An 18580-nucleotide genomic window follows, 5' to 3' on the forward strand; every position below is an offset into this window, starting at 1 on the left:
CTCCCGAACTTCGGGCATATATTAGAGAAAACTTTAAGAACGAGCATTCTAAAACCTTGATCAACTCCTGAGACAGAGAGAGCTGATCATTTTTCCTATTGTTAAGAGATTAATTTGTCTGTTGCTTTTCTGTTTAAAATAATATAAATTATACTGTATATCCTATATTCTGAATTTTTATGTTCTCCTTGTACGTAATGACAATGTTCAATATATCTGTATCTTCAATCTCAATGTTTGCTACATACACTGGTTTGCCTCCTGTGTCTGATGCAGACAAGAGGCATTATAGACTACGCCTGACATACCACACCCATGTTAAATGCAGCACTCTATGATGCTGCGGTTTATCAGTGCATCTACGATCTGATCGGGATGATCATTAATTTCAGAATCCGAATCTGTGTTTAGTAGCATGTTATTTTAATCATGTTAATTATAGAATGAGCAGTTTCTGCTTAATTAGTTAATTCTAATCAATTAATTCTAACTAATTGATGAATAATACTTATTCGGAAAATACTGTCAACATCGACTTCGCCTCGGTCGACAGTATTAAGGTTGACAATATGCACTGTCACCCTCAAGGCAGTCAATATTTATATGATGTTAAGTTTATTTATTAATTGTGTGACTTTGTCTTGCATGTTTAGTCTGTGTATTTTTTTCTTATTTTGGGTGTGCTTTTTTGGTATTGTGTGAAAGACTGTTTGTACTCATGCACTGTCTGTAATTATTTTGGACTTTATTATGATGTAAATTTGTACCATGGTATCCTTAATATGCTTTCATGGACCTGACGTTGTGCGTACATATTTTACTTATTATTCCATTAATGCTCTGTAATATATCTGAGTGAATGAGTGATTGAGTGATTGATTGAGTGATTGATTGATTGATTGATTGAGTGAGTGAGTGAGTGAGTGAGTGAGTGAGTGAGTGAGTGAGTGAGTGAGTGAGTGAGTGAGTGAGTGAGTGAGTGAGTGAGTGTGAGGGAGGGAGGGAGGGAGGGAGGGAGGGAGTGAGTGAGTGAGTGAGTGAGGCAGGGAGCGAGGGAATGAGTGATTGAGCAAGTGAGCGAGTTAGTTAGGGAGGGACTGAGTGAGTGAGTGAGATAGAGAGATAGAGAGCGAGTGAGCGAGTGAGCGATAGACCGGGAGATCGAAAGAGTGAGCGAGCGAGTAAGTAAGTGAGAAAGTGAATCAATGAGTGAATCATTGAATGAATCAATGAATAAATAAAAAAAAAAATATGTATTATCTATCTATATATTTATAAAGCAGAAAGACAAAAGAGCGGAAAATCAGTACCACTGCTATTCAGAAGTTCTATAGACCAGTCAATCCAACTGCTGTGTTTGTATGCACGAGTGTCCAATACAACTATCGGCGCTCTCGTTTTGTAAATGATGATTGGTAATATACGGGATTCTTCAGATGGACATATGAGTGGTTTTAGCTTAGTATATTACTAATAATATTTGTTATTATAAGCGTGTTGCCTTTTCTTATAATAATTAGGTCTTTGTTGTATTTGTTTTCACCTGTATGGATTATAAAGGTATTGTGTCAACAGCATTCTAAAGGGATAATCCTCAAGGTAGGAACACTTTTCTCAAATATAAACTTAAAATTTCCAAAATACTATAAATTTTCATAATATTAATAAATTTTACATAAAAGTACATATTTAAAAATATTTAATACGTGTTGTATTGTTGCGTCGTCGCTCTTGTATGGTGTTGTCTGGCCTTCTACTAAAACTGAATACTTAAATGTTTCAAAATATCAATAATGTAACTAATTCCACAAAAGATGTGTGCTTGATGGTCGGACAGTTTATATGAAACACGTACATTAGTTTTACCATATTTGCTCCTTTGACAGCTTTTTAAAACAAAATTAAAAATCAGCTTTTCTGAGTCTAAGTCTCAAATTCAGACTCAGGACGCTAGTGAATACGGGGACTGGGCTTGTACGATCTTAATAAATAGTAATATTACTACTATTAATCAAAATCCCATTCCAACTGCTTGGATTGATTTGTAGCTTTATTACAGATGTATTGGTAACAAAGTTTAAAAGTCAATTGTATGTATACGATCAAAAACCATGCGCATCGATCTTGAGTATGAAGAGGTTAGCAGGTTATGAAATGAATGACATTTTGAATTAAACTAATCCAGCAGTAAAGATATGAAATATGCTTATTATGACAATTGCGTTTTAAAAAAATAAATACTGCAAATCTAAATTTTAATTGTTCACATACAAGTCAAATGGCAAATGAGTTTCTGACGTGATGAATAAAAACAGAACTAACAAAGATTTAAATCTTTACTAAGAACCCTACATTTATATTTTTATAACTTTATTTAGGTCGACACTTGAACGGTTTATTTGATTGGGTTCCTATATTATGTTAATTAATGTGTAAATATATATAACTATTTAAATGTAACTGATAATGGAACACTGTTTACAAATATGATAGGACCATTAGCACCGTTCTATTGCAACCATGTATTGAGTCCATCTGAAATGAGTGCATTAACAGAATATTCTGATAAAGATTAAGTTGATTAAGTGTTGTACTTCAAATTGTGTTATGTAAATATGAACACAAAAAATTACCTCAGGTCCCAATGTCTAGCTTGTTCTATTATTTTACATTAGACGTGTGCAGTAAAGTCTTCCAACTAAAGTAAAATACGATTTGACTGGAATAAGATTGAACATACTTACTGGCGTTCACTATGTTAAAGTAATAAAAAAAACATAGATCATTTAATTGTTTCAAGGTTTAGCGTCAGATTTCAGAATCCTACCTTAAGACGAGAATGAGCATTTAAATTTATCCTTAATTCAACCGGATATATTACCTTGTGTGGCATTTTAATAATTATTAGGGGAGGGAACTATTTCTCACTGAAGTAGGTTCAAACTATTCGCCCTTCTTCATTTGGCGCTTTCCGTACTCGTGCTTTAGTTTTACTGCGGTTCGGACGTTTCTTTTGATATCATTTTCAGTCTGGCAGCCAATTATTTTGGCAAAATCAGATATATATTTCGAAAATTTATTTTTATGTGTTCCTAATAATTATACAACAGGCGTACGCAATGTGTTAGATCTAAAACAATACTAAGTGACACATTAACGTCAAAGTATTGCAAAATGTTTTGTATGGTTTATGGTATACACCAGTATTTGTTTCATATCAATTATTCATATATCTTCATCATTCATATATTGTAAACTTAAAATATGTTTTAGTTGCGATGGCCAAAAAACTACCTGCCATGTGACACTGACCTCAGATTATATATATGGCATTGCCTTACTCCACAAGTTAACATAAAGTAAGAAAAAAATAAAACAGTTTTCGCAATAACATTACTAAAATATCTCTTTCATAGATGTGGTATTTAACCATTTTTGGGAAAGGAGCTCTTCCAAACAATGTACAGAATGTGAACACGTTGCATCATAACCTAATAAAGTGTTTCTGCATTGCACAGTCTGCATTATTATTCGCCTAGTCTAATGAAAATTACCTGCCATGTTGTTGGCGGAATTTCGGATTAAATGTCATCGTCAATGCCAATATAAGACTTCTATGATCCAATTGTACTGTCTGGCGTCTGAGTCTGTGTTATGATATATCGCCAGACGTGATTTCTATCATTTAAGCAACCTTAATTAAATAGAAGGTGTCAACATTTCAGTTTGTTGAGATTAGTTGGTTGTCAGCGGTTTACTATGACACGAATCAGGGACTAATTGATCTTGAATTCCCTTGTAAAATACGAAATGTAAAACACAACTACAAGGCTTTTCATCATTAGGAACTATCGAATAGAGAAAAAAATCTGAAACAGTTGTAAAATTGTCCTCGATAATTTTCAATGTATTAGCTTCTTGGAATTGCACTGAGGCATAAAGGTACATTATCAAAACCAACAATCGAAAATTCATTGTGTTCGACTCATAACTTGACCAGAGGTAATAGACCTACTTAACCTTTTTTTGCCTATGTACCATCGCTATTATGGACTTGATATATTAATCTGATTCATTACTTAGCTACTGTCATTTGAAACAGCTGGTGGTAGTCTGGGGACGTTGTCACATTGAACATTATTCTTGTATAATGGGTTATACAAACGGGTCTATGGGGCGTCTAGCTCATCATTAAAAATCAATTTCTATTTGCCATGGTCAACACGTAGTTCCTTATTTTACGGCCTTCGAGATCACTTGGACTTAGCCTTTGAAATGAACTGTCAACTAACAAAACCTGAAATGAGAATATGTCACTTGTTTACATTGAAATGTATATCATTTATGTATCACTGTATAAGTTCCATACCTACACCAAAGACTGTGATTCCGATATGTTTATGAGCTTATCTTGATTTTCTACAGTCTAATATTAATCTTTTTTGCTGCGTTCAACTTAATATGGGAACTTACCAGAGAGTTTGAGACGGTTCTTGGGGCGTTGGCACAGTTCTCTTTTCACTGACCAATTAACAGGCTTACGTATCTGATACATTTAGCTGGTGTCACAGGCGTTGACACTGTTTCTCCTTCCATTGCCGTCAATAAACAGGCTTCCGTATCTGATACATTGAGCCGAGGCCACAGGCGTTGACACTCTTTCTCATTCCATTGCAATCAATAAACAAGCATGCGTATCTGATACGTTGAGCCGATGTTACAGGCTTTGACACTGTTTCCCCTTCCACTGCCATCAATAAACAAGCTTGCGTATCTGATACACTGAGCTGACCCCACAGGCGTTGACACTGTTTCTCATGCCATTGCTATCAATAAACAGGCTTGCGTATCTGATACATTGAGCCGGTGTTACAGGCTTGGACACTGTTTCTCCTTCCATTGCCATCAATAAACAGGCTTCCGTATCTGATACATTGAGCCGGTGTTACAGGCTTGGACACTGTTTCCCCTTCCATTGCCATCAATAAACAGGCTTCCGTATCTGATACATTGAGCCGGTGTTACAGGCTTGGACACTGTTTCTCCTTCCATTGCCACTGTTTCTCCATCCATTGCCATCAATAAACAGGCTTCCGTATCTGATACATTGAGCCGGTGTTACAGGCTCGGACACTGTTTCTCCTTCCATTGCCATCAATAAACAGGCTTCCGTGTTACAGGCTTGGACACTGTTTCTCCTTCCATTGCCATCAATAAACAGGCTTCCGTATCTGATACATTGAGCCGGTGTTACAGGCTTGGACACTGTTTCCCCTTCCATTACCATCAATAAACATACTTGTGTATCTGATACATTTAGCCGGTGTTACAGGCGTTGGCACTGTTTCTCCTTCCACTGCCATCAATAAACAGGCTTCCGTATCTGATACATTTAGCCGACACCACAGGCGTTGACACAGTTTCTCCTTCCTTTGCCATCAATAAACAAGCTTGCGTATCTGATACATTGAGCCGGTGTTACAGGCTTGGACACTGTTTTCCCTTTCATTGCCATCAATAAACAAGCTTGCGTATCTGATAAACTGAGCTGACCCCACAGGCGTTGACACTGTGTCTCATTCCATTGCCATCAATAAACAAGCTTGCGTATCTGATACATTGAGCCGGTGTTACAGGCTTGGACACTGTTTCCCCTTCCAATGCCACCAAAAAACAGGCTAGCGTATCTGATACATTGAGCCGGTGTGTCTCTAATACCTTTTAATATTTACACCTCAACTTCCATTCTATAAATGAACTGCCTTTCGGCAATTGTGTTTATCAATCGATGAACGCAACATCTTCGGATATGCTCGGATCGCAATTCATCGCATAACAATATACATGTAAACTATTGATCTTTTTATTGTTTATATTGTGTCAGAATGTCCCGTAAATTATAAATCAACAGTTTAGAAAGTGTTAATTTATTATATTTTAAATGTGTTGTTGCCAAAAGTGTTTCAATTTTACGTTTAAAAGTGATTTTAAGTGGTTGATCTTTTCCCGCGTTATTGTGACGTCATTTGAAAAAAAATTCCGGTTACGGTCGGGTCGTTCTATTTACAGAATGGGTAAGAAAGGATTAATGAATGGTTTTCTTAAATGAAATGAATTCTTTTTTAACAATTCTTGAATAAAATAATGATTTATTGGTGTAAATATAAGGAATGAATTGCGGGGTTGATGTCATTATCGGGGATATGATCGCAATTGGGCTAGTCAAATTACGCGTTGAGTCCTTCGGACTTCACACACTTTGACCAGCCCAATGGCGTTCATACCCCGATTGATAATATCTGTCATGTGTTCCCGTTCCGGATAGAAAAACCCGACCCGAGGGCACCTGCGTTGCCAGGTAACGAGGCTTGCCGAGTTACCGGCCACGCAGCGTGCCCGAGGGTCGGATTTTTCTATCCGGAACGGACACACATGATAGATATTTTTTCTAGCATACATAAATTACATTTTTTATGGAGAAAATACATAAAAAAGCGCATTTTTGTACGTATCACCAAAATGCGCGTGCGATGATGTTTACTGACGTCATGACGCGCAGTAATTTGAATTCACTGCATACGTCAAGAAGTTCTTTCAGTATCACGTCTTTTAAGGGTTATTTTATTTTTATTTTTTTTAAGTATATTTTGTAAAGTTAAAGTTAATGGAACTTATCTATTTAAATCTCATAATTATGATTAAATAAAGTGTATTATAAAAGAAATTGAAATTATTACGTCACAGCGCGTGACTCATCTGGCATGGGGGATGCCAGATGGAGTTTTCCAGCACGGCTGAATTCATCGGAAATGCCTATCCGGTGTGCTAGAAAATGACATCAACCCCGCAATTCATTCCTTAATTTAAGTTTTCGGACTTGTTTTGAATTCAGGACTTTAGAAATATCAAAGCATTGTACTTTGAACATGAATTATACAATGCAGAATATCTCACATGCAGCTGTTGCAGCAATGAACAATATAATGTAGGTATTTTATTTATAGAGCTATAAGCGATTTTATTACGCCTACATTAAGGATCCTAGTGAATGTCTATTCAGAATGCGTTGTAATTTATAGTAAAGCAAACACTAGCAAAGTCTAATGGAACAATGGAATATGTTGTGTGTTTTTTTTAATTTTACAAAAGAACATGGTCAAATAAGAATTCCTCACGTAGAAAAACATGAATAAAGAAATTCAATCTAGTAAATTCTTCATATCAAAGCTCCACCCTTGCGTGCTCCGTTCAATAAATTGATTCAAACTGAGATCCAGATGACATTCTGTAAAAGGTTTCGGACGCAGTATTCAGCGAATCAAGTACATTAATATTATATTTACACCTCAACTTCCATTCCTTAAATGAACTGCCTTTCGGCACATCTTCGGATATGTTCGGATCGCAATTCATCGCATAACAATATACATGAAAACTATTGATCTTGTTATTGTTTGTATTGTGTCAGCAGGTCCCGTAAAATATAAATCAACATTTTAGAAAGTGCTAAGTAATTATATTTTAAACGTTTTGTTGCCAAAAGTGTTTCAATTTTACGTTTAAAAGTGATTTCAAGTGGTTGATCTTTTCCCGCGTTATTGTGACGTCATTTGAAAAAAAATGTTTCCTCTAACAGTCGGGTCGTCCTATTTACAGAATGGGTAAGAATGGATTACTGAAAGGTAATCCGAAATGAAACGAAGTATTTTTTTAAAGTTTCTTGAATAAAATAATGAACTATTGGTGTAAATATAAGGAATGAATTGCGGGGTTGATGTCATTATCCCCGCAATTCATTCCTTAATTAAAGACGAAAATATGTCAAAGACAAATTTTCGCAAACATTTGGAAAGAAATCATTACATAAGTCGGGTGGATGTGGTTGGGTGTGTGAGCCCTGACGGAGTTTTGTGTCGGATGAAATTATGATCAACCTTCGCCTTAATTCTCCGAAGGTAAGTCTAGCTTAATCATACAATTTCATCCAACACATAAACTCCCGTCATGGGCCCACAGATTTGTTCAGGATTGATTTCTGGCAAATGTAAATGATGAAGTTGACCAAAAACTTATAAAACAACCAATGCATGTTAATTGTTTATGAAACAAATTTCCATTATATGAAACACAAACGTGTTATTATACAGTCATGTTATTATGGTAGTACAATGTTCCAGGTGTCTTTATCACAATCTAAAGGCCGGTTATAATATTTGTCAAAGGTTTTCACATTACTCCACCCCGCTGTTTTTATGATGTCTTTTAAAGGGATATCCTTACTACACGCAAACGATGCTGATGCAGCTCTTGTGCTGTGTGCTTTATAACTGTCTGGAATTCCTGCATCGATCATGACTTTCTTCACCCAACGTACAACAGTCTATTTTAAAGTGCGTTTATGCGGTTTTGTTGTAGATATGAGAAGATATTCACCAGATCTTAAGTTCTTTGTCCTTTCCACATATTCTATTTAAGTTTTTACAATGTATATTGTTTAATCTCTGTATTTCTTCACTATTATCGGCTTTTGATGGTTTCCTGGTTTAGTTTGTTTCAAAATGCTTGATACATTAATTACCACTTGATCCTCTTGAAACATTAAGTCTGTTATCTTCATAACAAGTAATGTTTGACACCTCTGTGCCGTTACTAACAAAAACAGCATGCACAGTTTACACGATTATGATAACAAAGATTTAATATCCATCTTAGTAATGTACGTTAATACAATGTTCACATCCCAAGTATGCGTTTTGCGGATAGAGTTAACCTATTTTCCGAAAATTCAAAAATATCATTTCAATTATATTGCCTAACTTAAATTCCATAAAAGCTCTCTTGAGAAACAATGTTGCTAAAAAAACGGTCAAATGTTGTCACGTGACTATATTAGGAAAACTGACACAATTACATTAATGAGTACCTCGTATTTCTTAAAAATACGTTTAGCTGAGACAATTAAGTAATGAATGTTCAGGATTTTCATTTCAATTTTAATTAGATGGGTAAAAATGTTTCTGTTTCGCCTTCTCATATATTTCACCTAGATTTCTGTTTTGCACACTCATTCTTTTTCGTCGGCTGATGGCAATATCCGTCAAGTCACAAAAAAATTATTATTTTTTTAGAAAAGAAATAAGTAGGATCTTCTAAAACAAAGAAACGTTAGGACAATAACTGGCATTGGGAAACAGTTGACATCATAACACTGATGCGAAAAAGTGGCTCCTTCTCTGTTAGGAGCTGCAAAGAGAGCCCAAGACATTTCAGAGCGTTTCTAGCAGAGATAATGATAGAAAGGAAGTATGACTCGTTATTAAACCTAATATCACCGCTTATATGGGGTTTATTTGAGAGATTTGGGAATGCTTGACACACGCTTTAAAGGTTGTTAAGATTAAAGATAATGTTATGAATATGGCACTGCATTATCCTATTTCTCAAATTAGCCTTCACATTTGTGAAATAAAGAAATACGAATGAGTGATACTTACTTTACTACTGAAGTGTTTGTTATATGTGTAAGTCTGGATGTAAGCAGAGAGAACAAGGCAAAACATTTGACACTGGGACCGGTCATGATGATGGTAGAGTTCACACAGTCGGGAGATCTTGGTCGGTGTACTCAGAAGTGGCAGTTTTGGTCAGAAAATAAATTGTTTAGATAGTAAAAAAAACAAATTCCGTTGCCCAATAAACCTTAACTTTTCGAGTAAAACAAAACACATTTATGCATTTGTAGAGTCTAGATGCACAAACACGACACATCTGCATGTTAATCCCACATGATCGTGAGTTTGATTATATTAAGGTTGCGATGTCGTCATGTCTGCGGCTGTTACATCGTGGCATTGTATTTATACGTTTTGAGTTACAATACATATGTTTCACCCATGTAACAATAAACATGGGAGTGAATACAGTAGATATATTACGTGACGAAATTAAATAAACGTATCGACTGATGTAATTAAAGATGCCATTGCCTCTGTCGGTATCTGTACACAGAGTCATTGGGACATTCGTCTGGGAAGGGTTGCAACAGATAAGCTTTTATTGCTAAAGTATTCGGTTATGTAACGGAAACATATGAACGAAAACATGCCGAAAGCACGAATGTTGAGGGAAAAGATAATGTGAAGCATTAATGTCTTATTGCTACATGTAATATCTTTAATTTTAGCTTAAACTTCATGTTTCTTTTGCTGGGAATGTCCAAGCAATAATGACCATTCGGTAGTCACTTCCTCTAAGTAGATTACTGACAACGACGTATCTTGGACGGCATTAAACCCTTAACATTCGAAGCAGTCGATCAACTTTGGACGTATTTAAGGAACTTGAAACCCGTTTCTATCTTTCATTGCGTTCAAGTATAATTAAAAAAAACATTTGTTATATTTTTTTGTATATGTGTGAAAAGCAGACGACCGAAATGTCAGTATGTGGGTTTTTTTTTAAAAAACAATTAAATAGCAATTACAAGGCCAAAATAAATATTTACCGCTTCAGATCGTTCATCTAAACGTACATAAATCTTTAACTACTAAATGACTTGGAATAAGGAACTACGTATGTCGAATGTACTGCATTCGAAACATAACCAACACCCTAGGTTATAAAGGAAACAGCAGGTTTAGGAATCAGGTTTAGACACAATATATTTTTATCTTAAACTGGGTAACCAAAATATGGATAAGATAACATTCTAATTCTAATACTGAATTTAATATACATGTGTGTAGACCATTATTTACTGATAGACCAATATAGTATTCTGCTTACATATAGTTATTTACTGATAGACCAATTTAGTATTCTGCTTACATATAGAAACACTGACGAAATAACAAGTTTATTACAACAACAATATTGACATAGTACTAAGTATCATTGTTTCTTGTCAGGTTTTGCATGGCCAGGTAACAGATCAAAGATGATTAGTTACAATAACAAATACATAGGTTTTCATGTAAGCAGGCAGATATTACTGTTCTCCGACAGAACTTTGATAATAGGCAGCAATTGTGTTATGGACTGGATGACGACGAACGTTCTTTGACTGCAACAATCTGTTTCTCGTACACGTACATGTAAGAAACATCATGCGAAATACAACCTTAGAATATAACATCTCCATTTTTAAAAACAGTTATGCAATGTACATGCTGTACAGCGAGTTATTCACGTAACGATGAATTATTACTAGCGTTTTAATGCTCATAAATATTCTTAAATATCAAGCAGGTTCATCTAAATGGGAGAATTAGCTCCTCCAATTTACCGCGATAGTATTCGTAAGTAAGAACAGGGTTGTTTTTTTCGTGGATCTTACACAACTATACGTGGTGTTGCAAAAAGGTTGACTGTAGTCTTGTAAAAGATACACTATTTATTTGTATCTATTTTAATAATTCATTAGTCTGTCTAGGAAAAGACTCCGAAAGCACAATAGATAATAATACTGATTATAATCATAGTCTGACCAGAGGCAACATACCTAGTTTCCTGTCCTGAATTACCGCCATGTGTTATTACCTCAACACCTCAAGGGATTTTCCATGGCATATTATAATTACATGAGCTCCTTAAGTGATATTCTAAACGCTTTATGGGATTTTTTAAATGACATACTACATGAACTCCTTAAGGAATGTCTCATAAAGATATTGCATGAACTCGTTAAGGGATGTCCAGTAGCATATTACCTGAACTCCTTTAGGGATGGCCCATGGCATCTTACCTGAACTCCTTAAGGGGTGGTCCATGGCATATTACCTGAACTCCTTAAGGGGTGATCCATGGCATATTACCTGAACTCCTTAAGGGGTGATCCATGGCATATTACCTGAACTCCTTGTGGGATGGCCCATGGCATCTTACCTGAACTCCTTAAGGGGTGGTCCATGGCATATTACCTGAACTCCTTAAGGGGTGATCCATGGCATATTACCTGAACTCCTTAAGGGGTGATCCATGGCATATTACCTGAACTCCTTGTGGGATGGCCCATGGCATCTTACCTGAACTCCTTAAGGGGTGGTCCATGGCATATTACCTGAACCCCTTGAGGGATGGTCCATGACATAATACCTGAACTCCTTAAGGGATGATCCATGACATATTACCCTTAAGGGGTGGCCCATGGCATTTTACCTGAACTCCTTAAGGGGTGGTCCAGGGCATATTACCTGAACTCCTTAAGGGGTGATCCATGACATATTACCTGAACTCCTTCAGGGGTTAGTCCATGGCATATTACCTGAACTCCTTAAGGGGTGGTCCATGGCATACTACCTGAACTCCTTGAGGGGTGGTCCATGGCATATTATCTGAACTCCTTCAGGGGTGGTCCATGACATATTACCTAAACTCCTTGAGGGATTGCCCACAGCATATTACCTGAACTCCTTAAGGGGTGGTCCATGGCATATTACCTGAACTCCTTGAGGGATGGTCCATGACATATTACCCGAACTCCTTGAGGGGTGGTCCATGACATATTACCCGAACTCATTAAGGTGTGGTCCATGGCATATTACCTGAACTCCTTGAGGGATGGTCCATGACATATTACCCGAACTCCTTGAGGGATGGTCCATTGCATAATACCTGAACTCCTTGAGGGGTGATCCATGGCATATTACCTGAACTCCTTGAGGGATGGTACATGGCATATTACCTGAACTCCTTGAGGGATGATCCATGGCATATTACCTGAACTCCTTGGGGTGTGGTCCATGGCATATTACCCGAACTCATTAAAGTGTGGTCCATGGCATATTACCTGAACTCCTTGAGGGATGGTCCATGGCATATTACCTGAACTCATTAAGGTGTGGTCCATGACATATTACCTGAACTCCTTGAGGGATGGTCCATTGCATAATACCTGAACTCCTTGAGGGAAGATCCATGACATATTACCCGAACTCATTAAGGTGTGGTCCATGATATATTACCTGAACTCCTTAAGGGATGGTCCATGGCATACTACCTGAACTCCTTGAGGGATCGTCCATTGCATAATACCTGAACTCCTTGAGGGATGATCCATGGCATATTACCTGAACTTCTTGAGGGATGGTCCATGGCATATTACCTGAACTCCTTGAGGGATGATCCATGGCATATTACCTGAACTCCTTGGGGTGTGGTCCATGGCATATTACCCGAACTCATTAAGGTGTGGTCCATGACATATTACCTGAACTCCTTGAGGGATGGTCCATTGCATAATACCTGAACTCCTTGAGGGAAGATCCATGACATATTGCCCGAACTCATTAAGGTGTGGTCCATGGCATACTACCTGAACTCCTTGAGGGATCGTCCATTGCATAATACCTGATCTCCTTGAGGGATGATCCATGGCATATTACCTGAACTTCTTGAGGGATGGTCCATGGCATATTACCTGAACTCCTTGAGGGATGATCCATGGCATATTACCTGAACTCCTTGGGGTGTGGTCCATGGCATATTACCCGAACTCATTAAGGTGTGGTCCATGACATATTACCTGAACTCCTTGAGGGGTGGTCCATGACATATTACCCGAACTCATTAAGGTGTGGTCCATGACATATTACCTGAACTCCTTGAGGGATGGTCCATTGCATAATACCTGAACTCCTTGAGGGAAGATCCATGACATATTACCCGAACTCATTAAGGTGTGGTCCATGGCATATTACCTGAACTCCTTGAGGGATGGCCCATGGCATATTACCTGAACTCCTTGAGAGATGATCCATGACATATTACCTGAACTCCTTGAGGGATGATCCATGGCATATTACCTGAACTCCTTGAGGGATGATCCATGACATATTACCCTTAATGGGTGGCCCATGGCATTTTACCTGAACTCCTTAAGGGGTGGTCCAAGGCATATTGCCTGAAATCCTTAAGGGGTGGTCCATGGCATATTACCTGAACTCTTAAGGAATTTTCCATGGCATATTATAGGTACCAAAACTCCTTAAGTGATGTTCTAAACGTTTTAAGGGATTTTATCAATGACACATTACCTGAACTACTTAAGGTAGTATACAACCCATAAAATGAATCAATAATACTGCGTTGTCAGTGTTTTCCCTTTTGGTTATGTGTGACTCAACATCACTCCGTTGACATCAAATAACATGATGAACACTGTTTTTTAGCAGACGGACTTACTTTCAACTTTTTGAGTGACGGTGAACCTGCTGTAAACACATAGTTGAATGTTTATTTGTTTTTGGCTCGTATAGACTAATCCAGATCTCATCAATGGTTTCTATGCGCCTGAGAATTGAATTTGATCACATATCTATATGCAAATTAGTTTCACGACGCACAAAAGAGTTCCAGCGAAAAATACATTTTAAAATTCATTTTGTTTAAGTAAACTGATATGTGAAAAAAAGCATATGCACTGACCGCTCGTGTACGATAGCTTCATCCTAACCCTCGCGCAGGTAGTTCTGATGAGACTCGGTAAACTCCGTTTCCGCAAAAACATACTCTCGGGTTTGAGATGAACCTATCTTTCACTCCCGTCAAAGGAAATTACTTATATATCTTTCTTTAATGTGGCAGTAAGACATGGTGTATATATAAACAATAGGAATTAAGTGACTCATGTCAATTCACTCTATCCGTTTTCCGTTGGAATTAGATGGATATAGAATTTCGTAATGCAATTTCTGAAATTTTCTCCTATGATTAATTTATTTTCCTTTACAGGTGACCAAGTTCATTGATGCGTTGAGTGTGGGCTAGTAGGTAGGAACTGATCTGCTAGCTGTACAAACAACCACCATTTAGTTTGACTTGTTGTTGTTGTTTTTTTTTTTTAATTCGGTACAAACAATTTGATTAAAATGAAAAAGGAAAATTGTTTACAGCAAACTGGTACCAGAGAAAACGCTATCAAAGATAATTGAAAATGATTCCCATGCACTGATATACAAAAGAGGGGTAAAACTAATTGACAAAATAGGTCATAAGCACACAACTTCCAAAAGGCTTTTGTCTGAATCTTTTGTTTTCATAATTATTATGAAATTATAACGTTTTGAATTGTTTTTTTACTGAAGATGATTATTGCCTGCATACTAAGTAAGTGCTTGTAGTTAAGACCAACCTTCGTACTCTTAGACATTGTTTAACGTATTTACAAGTTATTTGTATTGTAAGTAATCTTAACCGTTAACATGAATCAAGGTCTTTTATTTGTTTGTTTGTTTATCATATCAGAAAGCAAAATGTTCATGTGTACCGCTTTTGTACTGAACGCCTCTTTAAAAGTTTTTCAAGGGGTTTGCTATTAGGATTTGATAAAACACTCGTACTAATGAATTAACATGATAGACGAGAGCCTGCAACAAGGCTTGCGTGCATTAAAGCAATTAATTTATTTGATAGAGGCGTCATGCCCTTTGACCTGGCAGCGGAAATCATATTCTATAGTCCGGTTTGTTCGTAGCTATCGTTAACGATACAGTGATGGAATTGACGATCATTGTTAATCTAATATACCATCTTCAATTAAAGATCTGTAGTTTTCAAAAGAAGCCCTATAAAATATATATTTACTTAACGTCATTAATTTGAAAGCATTCTGTGGATACTGTATTTAGTTTTGCTCTCAGCTGATATTAGTTAAAATATTGGCACAATTTTCCATTGTATGCAATCAAAACGGTATGTATAAACTTTACGATCAATTAACTGTTTGACAATGTCTTCTACATGATATTTGGCGGCTTTGAGTTAAACAGATCTGGCTTTGGGTTTGAATTGTTAAAATTAATGTCTTGCTTTTCTGACTTATTTTGTCAGGTGTAATCAAATTTCTCAGTGCACAAGTCATGGGAATGTTACATCAAAATTCTGCCACCATGCATTTAAACATTGCTAGTTTATGATCACTTATAAATAAATACAACCGTCATTTTCACAGTTTTTTGTGCCGTTCAGTGTGTTCCATGTCGTACGGAAAAAAAATTACGGCTAAACACGTATTCACTTTTTATTCCCCTTAAGGCCACAAGATTTCTTTTAAACACCCCAAGGGTGGTGTGTAAGGGTGGTCAATAATACAGGAAATATTACAGGGACAAGCCCGGTAGTCAAACCATTAAACTAAACCCATGTCTGAGGCACAAGGCAAGGGTTAAAGCGGCAATGAACTAGAGACACCAAATATACTTAAATGGGCGCGGGCAGCCCTTATTAGTACTAAAACAGAGAGAGGAAGAGAGAGAGAGAGAGGGAGAGAGAGAGGTTCAGTTTATTATTTTAAGTGCTTTAATTTTGATCTAATGGCTTTTCGGGCCAATCTACAAGAGAGTCACGAAATCGTGTACACTTTGATTACGCATATATCTTAGGATTCTGTGTTCTTTATCGTTTTTTGACCACAGAGTAATACAGACATTTATGTAGGCAGAAAAGTACAAGATACGTTTTTATTGCTGGTATCTTTATTCTATACGGCCGTTAAATGCGGAATATCTGAAAACAATAGGAATAAAGTGACAAATGTCAATTCACTTTACTCCGTTCGCTATCAATATGAAGCAGACGGATATAAACCTACGTAATCCTATTTCTCAAATTTCCCCGTTTCCCCCCAAAAGAGACGAATTCATGTGAGGTTTAAAAGTCTGCCAGAATATTAAATTATATTAAAGTACAAACAACAGCAAAATATTATGACTATATACGCGTGCATTTAATTCATTTCAAAAGATCATGTCAAAATAAATATCATGAGCTGTGTATTTATATGTATTTATGATTCAAATTGTTTTTCGGACACATTCTTTTTAGGCTGTAGGTCGCACGCTAGTACTGCAAATAAAAAACAGAAATAGTCTGGCCTGGTATCCAATATTGGTCTTATTCGGATCTAAGAACGATGTAGCATATCGGATTACTTGTAAAAAAAACTGACCAATAGTGTGTATAAAGTCAATGATGTATGACCATAAGACTAGCATAATCTACATGGACTACCAACCCAGATCTACTTTTTGACATGATATGTTAAATAATGATTAATGCGCCGGCATGACAAAATGGGACATACAGTTGTATGCGGTTTGAAAATATTGCGAATTAAAAGACCGTTTTTTTTTTTAATAACGTTCACAAGATTGCAACGTTAATATAAATTTTCAAACGAGCTGAAGAATCTTGAATTAATTTTGGGGAATACACAATTATATACATTTACTTAAATGTGGAAAATGGATATGTGTTGACTAGAAACCAGCCTTACCTTAACCACTAGACTAGCAATAAACTTGCGAAATGAAATAAATTTTAATATATTCTAGTTCATAAACTTTAAACACTTATTGTTATGAAACTAGCTAATTGTAATAAAATATCATCAATTAAAATCTTCAGGTAATAACAGACACTTATCGCTTACAGCTTGAGGCTACGCATAATATTTATGGATTCGATTGTTATTGCCTGTGAACTGCATTATAATAACGTTAAATCACACTTGCCTTGATATGGAGTGAATAAGTTAGTTATTTTTCCTGTATGCAATCTACATGACCAAACTCAATTACATAAGAGTCAAAGTGTAACTGTTATCGTTCATATTCGAAATTTAAGTGAAAATATCAAGGCGCTCGCTACTCTCACTTGTGATATATTCCATACAATTCAAAATATAACGATAACAAATACATATATATTGTTTAATATACAGACAATGTAAACACCATACTTGCGGGTTATACCTGTGGCGACAATGATAGAAAGTAACAAGCCACATTATAATATACTGGGGCGTAGCTAGGTCCTATAAAACTTGTAGGCCACATTATTCCATTTGAGTCTGGGGACTTTTATATGCACATAACATACTCTCGATTATATTTGCAATGATTACAATACAATCAAGCAATACACCCTGCACGTAGTTTAAACAAGCAACACATTTGCTTTCGTTGAAATAAAACGAACTTTTTGTGTTGTTAAAAGTGTTTGAATAGCTATTTTTATTGCATTTTTGGGTTATTTAAATTTTGTCTTTTTACAAAAACAATTGAAGGCCCAGGCCTACAAGGCCTATATGTAGCTACGCCACTCATATATGATTCTCAAGATTACTTCGCGTCAAGCCAAATTTGAACGTCAGCCTAATTAGGGCTCTTATTCAGTATTACATAAATCGCCAATTCTATGCAAATAAAGCAGTATGTATCTACAGAACATCTTTGAATAAATGAATACTCTAATAAACGACGTTTTGGTTGCTTTTAGAAAACCTTTCCATATCAAAACACATCAAACCGCAGATTTGGCCTGATGTCTAAATAGCAAAGACTCTAGTTGCTTGTGTGACTGATATTTAACAGAGGAATAACAACATGCAGCTGTAAAGACTCATAATTTAAAATGCAACCACAAATTGATATTTGAGCGGGCCGATCTAACCCAGAGTTTTGCATCTTTCAATTTAATTCAATTAAATAGTTTTGTTTTCTCTTTAAAGAAGATATAAACTATGTATAGTATATACAGTCGAGCCCCGTTGGCTCGAAATCGCTTGGCTCGAATTCCTCGT

The 18580-nt window shown here is 36.3% G+C and overlaps 1 protein-coding gene across 1 annotated transcript in view; it reads left to right on the forward strand.

The window, feature by feature from the left end:
* Positions 1 to 1374: 1374 nt before the first annotated feature.
* LOC128226489 (neuronal acetylcholine receptor subunit alpha-10-like) overlaps positions 1375 to 18580 on the forward strand; it is a 70864-nt gene continuing 53658 nt past the window's right edge. The window contains exon 1 of the mRNA XM_052936382.1: positions 1375 to 1599. The gene's annotated coding sequence lies outside the window, so the exon portion shown is untranslated. The remainder of the gene's footprint in view (positions 1600 to 18580) is intronic.

The sequence above is a fragment of the Mya arenaria genome, chromosome 3, assembly GCF_026914265.1.
Source record: "Mya arenaria isolate MELC-2E11 chromosome 3, ASM2691426v1".
In the NCBI taxonomy this organism is placed as follows: Eukaryota; Metazoa; Mollusca; class Bivalvia; order Myida; family Myidae; genus Mya; species Mya arenaria.